At 38.2% G+C, this 7,771-nt stretch overlaps 1 long non-coding RNA gene across 4 annotated transcripts; it reads right to left on the bottom strand.

Annotated features, from left to right (window-relative positions):
* LOC118879581 (uncharacterized) lies at positions 1 to 7,059 on the bottom strand. Of its 4 annotated transcripts, none has more exons than XR_010655231.2 (4): positions 6,090 to 6,143; positions 2,344 to 4,666; positions 1,175 to 2,273; positions 311 to 1,119 (listed from the first exon to the last, which is right to left on the bottom strand). It is a non-coding gene; the product is annotated as an uncharacterized lncRNA (long non-coding RNA). The 4 variants fall into 4 exon arrangements; XR_010655230.2 differs by having other exon boundaries at positions 312 to 1,119; positions 5,965 to 6,122; XR_011605799.1 differs by having other exon boundaries at positions 1 to 1,119; positions 2,344 to 6,124.
* Between the last annotated feature and the right edge of the window lie 712 nt (positions 7,060 to 7,771).

Raw genomic sequence — 7,771 nt, 5'->3', positions numbered from 1 at the left:
TAAATATTATATGTTCATTTATTAAATAGATTTTATCGATATTTTCAAAAATTTAAAAGAAAAGTTTCATAACATTGAAACATTCACATCACATTGAAAACGTGATATTTTTTTTTTACAATTTCGTGACTGTAAGGCGTTTGTTAATTTCGTAGATAGTCGAAAAAAACTCGTTATTTTCAAAGTTTTTTTTTTTAGCTCACAATATACTAAAGACTAAATTGAGTCTACTCATCAATTCGACAAAATTAAAAAGTGACATTATAATTGTTAAATAAAACATATATCACCAAACTGGGCTAAGCGGAACTCGAGATATGATTATAAGCTCAGAGAAAACATAAATATAGCTTTAAAAAAATCGTAAAAAAAACCTATCCTTCAAAATTTTTTTAGTTTTTTTTTAACCCAGGCGTCTAACTCTACCAACAACTATCCTCATCCTTCTTGGATCATTTTTAAAATATTATTTTGTAAAATGAAGTAATCAAAACAAAATTTCACTTTCACTCTTACGCAATCTTCAGAAGGACACGGCTAGTCCCGACAAAGTACTCTACAAGTAAGATAAGAAGATAATGTATAATGGAAGGACACTGGTGTCCTGTGGTATCCAACAGTGTGACCACTAAGTTTCTAGCCCGTTTCCTTTCTTCTAAGTTAAGATTCTACACTATTTTCCGTCATCGCAACTTTCTACCCGATTTATGGCCATAGCTGACTGTTTGATCCAATTTGAGGCCACTGGGAACGCTCCATGTGCTCCTACCACAACGTTAACCACCTATAAAATCCGTCGTGATCATTTCAATTTCTTGTGACATATGCTTCGTTTGCGTTGTGGCTGCAGGCAAGAGAGCCGCAGACACCAAATCCATACTAAAATCCAAGGATTACCGCGCAGCTCATGGAACAAATCCACCAGGGCTCCTCCTAAATACCTCAAGCTACAGTAACTCCGGCTCGAAATTCCACGTCTTATGCAGTCGGTTCCCTCCTATCGACACAGAGGTTTTCTCGGGCGATTATTTTCGCTGGCTGACTACTCAGGACCTTTTTACGGCGAAATCCATAGAAAATCCAGATCACCACTCACCAATGATGGCTTTCGGAAAAAACCTGGAAAAACCTAACTGAGCGTTTCGAAAATAAGCAATTGAAGGTGAACAGTCACCTGAAATTGCCAAGATAGGCATCACACGTTGTTGCATCGAAACAGCGGTTCTGCCACTACGCCGATTCCATCCGACCCTTCAAGGCCTCAATACCACACACAATTTCGTTCTATTCAGCGCAAGTTCCCAGATCACATGATCTTTCCATGTTATCCGATCTCCTACGAATAATCCATCCGAATATTGGGTTTCATATCCCGCCTTGGACGGCAGACGTACTCGATGTATTAAGTCCTACCAATGCCGAGTCTGCCGAAAGTTCCATTGATCAAATTGATCATAGAACCATTTGTAATCTCTAAAATGCCAACTGAATCTTTTAACTATAACGCATGTTTATGTTACAAAGGCTGTGTATTGTACAGAATCATGGTGCATTGATATTTGGTGATCTCCGCTAGCCATGTCTAAACATGTCAAATAATTACCACCACAAAGTCGGCAATTGTCAGAAGCCGTTTTTGAGTTTAACTCTCTATAGTAGACTTAAATTCAATTTGAACCATTTTTCTTTTTCACACGTAATATAAAACTAGCACTAAACAGATGGGTCGAATAATGATACACTTTTCATGCTCATTGTTTGTTTCCTTTTCTACAAAACTTGCTCTATACGCTGAGTATTCATATTACACATATTATTTGGTATTCCAGATGCCACTCAAGTATTTACAGATTTAGTTTTTGTGATTTTAAGCTTATCAAATGAAAGTAAAACATTAAAACCTTTATTGAGAATTTGTCTTCCATTATTTCACCATTTTGCATTGCTTATCGTCTACAAAATTAAACAAAATTTCATGGACACTTTCATCTACAACAACAGTGCCTCAGATTAGCGATACCAAATACACTCGATACCAAATACCCTTTAATATGACAATATTATTGTCGAGAGCGAAACTGAATTGGTTTTACAGCAGCCCACACTACCAAATTGAAGGCACAGACGGATAGCGGTAAACTACGTTTTTGAAATAAACTTTATTTCAATTTCAGCTTCCGAATCAATGTGTATTACATTTGGCGTTGCGGAGCACGCTTAAAAACTTTGTCTTTTTTTCTCTTCTTTTGCTTCTCCCGGTTCTAGGGATGGTTCTTAAAAAGATAAATGAGGATAAATGAATTATCGAGTGCTTATACATAACATAAGAAAATAAAAAGTTACCATCTTCTAAGCCGACATCTAATACCGCAATCTTGGTGGCTGGTCGACCGAGGACCCCATGCTGCGCTTTAATAGTGGCTCGACGAACTTGTTCGTCCTTGGCGGGGATAGTGTTGGTCACGCCGCCCTTAAGCCATACATTTCTAGGTAAGTTTTCGTCGACGATAATGACTACGCTTCCGACTGATATAGGGGGACATCTTTCGAACCATTTTGTTCGTCTAGTAAGTACCGGTGTAAACTCCTTCACCCAGCGTTGCCAAAAGTGATCTCCAAAAAGTTTTACCTCGTTCCAATGACGTCTTAAATTCATCTTCTCTTCCTTGATTGGCTTGAACCCATTCGATGAACCCATTAGCAGGTGGTTTGGAGTCAGCGCGGAGTCGTCCTCGGAGTCCAGGCTAACGAAAGTTAACGGACGTGAGTTTATGATGAACTGTGCTTCCATTAGAGCACACCTCAGGCTTTCGTCGTTGAATGAATAATTCGGGCAGATGCTTTTTAGGACTGTTTTGATTGTGCGGACTAATCTTTTCCAAGCACCGCCCATGTGAGGGGCTCCTGGAGGGTTAAATTGCCATTTAATGCCGTCGAACTTGATTGCAATTTTATCGAAGTCGATCTTGATCAGCTCCTCTCGTAACGTCTTCTCCGTGGCCTTGAAATTAGTACTATTATCGGAATAAATTTCTCTTGGTGTCCCACGAAGTGCCATGAAATTCGTGATGACTCAGGAGCTTGTATCGAGGCTGTGAGCGATCTCGAAGTGGACTGCACGCAGGGTTAAGCAGGTAAACAGCGCAACCCATCTCTTCTCTTTGCGTCTTCCAACGTTGATAGGATAGGCCCAAAATAATCAACGCCGGTGCACGTGAATGGTTTTTCGAAACTGGTCAACCTAGCTTTTGGAACCGGGGCCATATGTGAGGCTGTGGCATTGCGCAACGAATTTTACATAACTGGCTTTTCTTACGGATTTGTGCAGTACTCTTGGCGCAGAATATAAAATTTGGATTTTATATCATTCGGTTTCGTGAGCGAGGTAATGATATTTTTCGTGATAGAACCGGACTAATAAGAATGTTACTCGGCTCTCTGGTGGCAATATTATAGCGTCCATGGTATATCCGACTGCGTTCACTCGACCTTTAGTGCGAACGATTCCGTTATCGTCCATCACCACCATTTACTCATCAATGAATGATTTCATCCGTGAACTCGAGCCTCTGTGCTTCTTTGTATAGTAGGGTCTGCGCTTCTGTGACGTGAAATTCGGTCACTGCTGACGGCATGTCTGTCCATTGGCATTTAGTTTGAAGTCGCTGGATATATAGAGATATGTTTGCGACGGCTCTGTATAGGCGCCGCCAATCGGGGTCGAAAATCGACATGAGAACCTGACGGACTTTTTGTCGCGCACGTAGTGGCCTATGAATGGTGCACAACTGATACCAAGGGTCATGGCACGCATGACGTAAGTGTTTATCTTATTTCGGTTGACATCATACCAAAGAAAGCGCTGAGAATGCATGTCTTCGTGGCTTATGTTGATCCTGTGAAACATTTCGGCGATGTCGCCGCTTACGGCGACTGTTCCGACTCTGAAGGCTGGGAGAACGTTGATGAGTGAGTTTAAGCAGTCCGGCCCGCTTAACAGAAAGTCGTTGAGGCATACTACGTTTGTTTCTACTACTGCATCCCAAACCAGCCTTATCTTTCCAGGCTTATTCGGATTTAGGACTATAAATTTGGGAAAGTACCAAGAGCGAGTTTCTTCTTTCTTCGCCTCCTCGTCAGATAGTTGCTTGGGGTATCCTTTGGCAAAAAGATTTTTGATTTGGTCGTCGATTTTTGTAAACAGATCCGGTTCGCTCAGAATTCTGGTTCTCATGCATTGTAGGCGCTTTAGAGCTCTAGTGCGACTCTCGGGAAGTTTTTGAAGATCATTCCGCCGAAGAAGACCAACTTCGTATTTGCCACATTTGATTTGGCAAGTCTGCTCTAGGACTTCGACTGCTCGTTTGTCCTCGCTTGAAAGCAGTTTTTTAGGCGAAATCGACTCTAGGTTGAATTGTTCTTTGACTTCATCGTGAAGCTCTCGCCAGTTGCAATCGCAGTGGTGCATAGTTACGTGACGGTTTGAGTTGGCTGATCCCTGGATAGTCCATCCTAACATGCACTTTGACTTTGCCTTCATCCATACCGACGATTTGCTTTGGGAGTGCAATGTTTTTGACAGTCTGAACGTTGTTGTAACTGAGTAGATCTGAGGGTTGTTATTATCCTATTTATTATTCATGTTAGTATACAACTGACCCTGATCCTGAAAATAAAATATTATTTTTCCAAGAGACAGGAATTTTTTTATTTATAACCATTTTTAATGTAATTTAAGGTACTTATCGATTTTATGATACCAATTTAGCATTATACCACTTAAGATATAAGCGGATTAGGCAACAAAAAGCAACCAAATCGGTTAAGTTTTAACGAAATAGTTAAAAAAAGCACAAGTGTGCCAAGTCTTTTGCACAGCTAAATCTGCTAATTCTTTGGTTTTTAATTTAAAAAATTTAGTTTTAAGAGACAATTAATTGAAACAAAATTAAGTTGATGGTTAAATATTCCTCTTATACAAAATAATTTTGTTGAATTTTATAACACATTTATAAAGGTAGAAAAGCGCACTTGAAGTTCAAGATGCTAAGTGTGCCAACACTTAAGTTCGTCACTGTACATATGTATGTATAATATCTCCATTCTAACGGTATTCCTAAAGTAACCGAACCAAAATGTTATGCAGTGTTCGTCAAACAATTTTTTTTTGCCAGTTATCAACTATGATAGTTATTTTTTATAGAACTTTAGCTAAATGAATATTGTTACTATTAGTGTAACCCATATCAAATAAAAAAATATTTTTTTAACTTTTGGAGTACGAGTTTAGCATACTCATCTTTAGTTCCCAATCATTTTATTTTGGACACGAGCTTAGCACATTTTATAATAAAATTATAAATTTAAAAAATCATAATCATAAGTAACCTAAATAAGGGTCGAACTTAGACCTCTTTCCGGCATTGTATTTTTACATACATAAATATGCAAAATACGTATGCACATTCACAGCTCCATGCCATTTCAAACATATGTACATACATATGTGTGTATGAATTGTACGTTATTTAATCAGTAAAACATGCATTAGTCAAACGAAATAAGAAATACAATTAAACAATAGAGTTTATACAAATGAACGTAAGATTCTATGTAGTTTCTTGTCAGTCTCTGCAAGTAATCATACATAATCAACGACTAATGTATGTACATACATTGTATGTAAAACGTACTTCCTAAATTGTATTGTAAATTTTTACACAGCTACAAACATTGGCAATTCAGTAAATAATTCAACATTTCTAATTAAATTTGGTTTATATTACTTATGAAGGGTGCCACAACATTCGGTTAGCGCTAAATTCTGGTATAACTTAAAATGTACGTGAAGTCTAGCACACCCGTATATTTTTTTACACTTTAAACATTTTTTAATTTTGTTCACAATAAACAAATATTTAAGGTCAAATAACATTTATATTACAAAAGTTTGAAATCTACAACCTTTCACTATTTAACATAAGTTGAATACTCAAATGGAAATCATATGTTATATAAATAGCAGTTGGCATATATTCCAGTTATTTCGATTTATTTAAATTTTAAAAACAAGAGTTAATATGGCGGACCTGCAGATGGTTAACTACCAGCTGCTAAACAATATTAGGGAAATACACTGCATAAAGATCAGCAGTATACTTTAAGGTTGATATGGATTACTTACTTTATAACCTATTCCCAGAACGCAACAACTACCATTTTCTTATGCGGTTGTTCCACGGCATTGTTCTGTTCATTCATTAGAAGCTTAGAAAGGACAAATTTGTATAAATAAATTTACTGGGATTTGTTTGGATAACTCAAATTACTTTAGCTAGCTGATTTTAATGTTCGATGCTTTTAATATAAACTTTTAAATAGTTATAAAATTGTCGGCAATTATTTGCGTTTTTATTTTATTATACTAAACCAAGCTTGTACATTTTTTTAGTTTTATCATCTCCGGCAGTAACTTCTTCGAGATTTATTTATGAGTGCTATCATATAGTTTTGTCTTAATTTTAAGTGGTTGCGTTTATATTGATCGCAACGGACTACTTAAGACTCGAATATATTATTCTGTTGTTTTTATTCGTTTATAGCACTAAATTGGCAGCAAGAAGCTGGAAATAATAATTTTTTTACTTGGTTCTAATTTAACTACTGCCTAGTACTCACATCGACGAAAACCCCGAGCTAGCCATAGGAGTGAGCGAGAGGCAAACAGTCGGCTAAAGCTTTTCGTCTGGTCTGATTTTCAGCGCGGTACTCAGATAAGTTAAGAAAATATCAGAAAAAATACCAGATTTCGCGAGTGAATTTTCGATGAACGCCGTTAGCCGCGGCCCAAAGAATAAGAAATTTAATCTTTGGCGGTGGGGAACTTAAAAATTAAAAATGGAAGAAAAACACCAAAAACAGAAAGAAAAAAGGACGCCCAATCCAAGCTGTTGCCTATTATTGTGGGACTTGACCGACAGAAAGCAATATCACAACAAGGCAAATCCGCAGAATAGTTGAAGTGCTGGAGGAGACCCACTAGCGAATCCCAGTGGGAGGAAACATGGGACATCGCTCGATCTCCGACGAGCTCTCCATTGAGGAGTCCACCTCCACCAGCTACTTGGCAGCTAAAGCGGAGATGGAGGACCGCCGGCTTCTATAGGGAGGAGGAAATAAGGTCGCCCACTATGGGACATCTGGAGGAGCCATCACCAGCCATTACCAGGATGCTGGGCGACTTCATGCGGCTCCCACTTCCTCAAGGTCCAACATGCCTATTGGGACTTGGAGCTGGATTACAGATGGCCCCGGAAAAACGTCGAAGCATCCGTGGGACGAAAAGGAAGCCATAAACTTATAATTTACACAAAAAAAAAAATCGTTGAACATTTCATTTATTTTTATTTTAATTTATTTGTGCACCAGCAGACTTTTCTTTTTTAAATTGCTCCAGTTGATTTGTTTTCCGTTTGGCAACAACAAGCCGCTTGACGGTAAGACCATGCCACCTGCATTGAGGGGTGAACTTTAAAAACTTCGGTCACACTACAAAGAATAAGATTCTTCTACTAGTGAAACTCGTAGCCGATCTGAGTTCTAGGCTATAAGAATTACACGGGCTAGGAAGAGATGGTAAGAAGTCATTACAACTCGCTTCAATTCAGTATTCGTTTCGGTATTTTTTTGGGAAGGAAAAGAATTTGAACTGCTATGGCGCAGCTATCAGGAAATTGTTGTTGGTGCTGGCCCAAGAAGCCTTCCAACGCCT

The sequence above is a fragment of the Drosophila suzukii genome, unplaced genomic scaffold, assembly GCF_043229965.1.
Source record: "Drosophila suzukii unplaced genomic scaffold, CBGP_Dsuzu_IsoJpt1.0 scf_7, whole genome shotgun sequence".
Taxonomy (NCBI): Eukaryota; Metazoa; Arthropoda; class Insecta; order Diptera; family Drosophilidae; genus Drosophila; species Drosophila suzukii.
The sequence above is the reverse complement of the archived record's forward strand: the minus strand, read 5'-3'. Positions and strand labels throughout refer to the sequence as shown.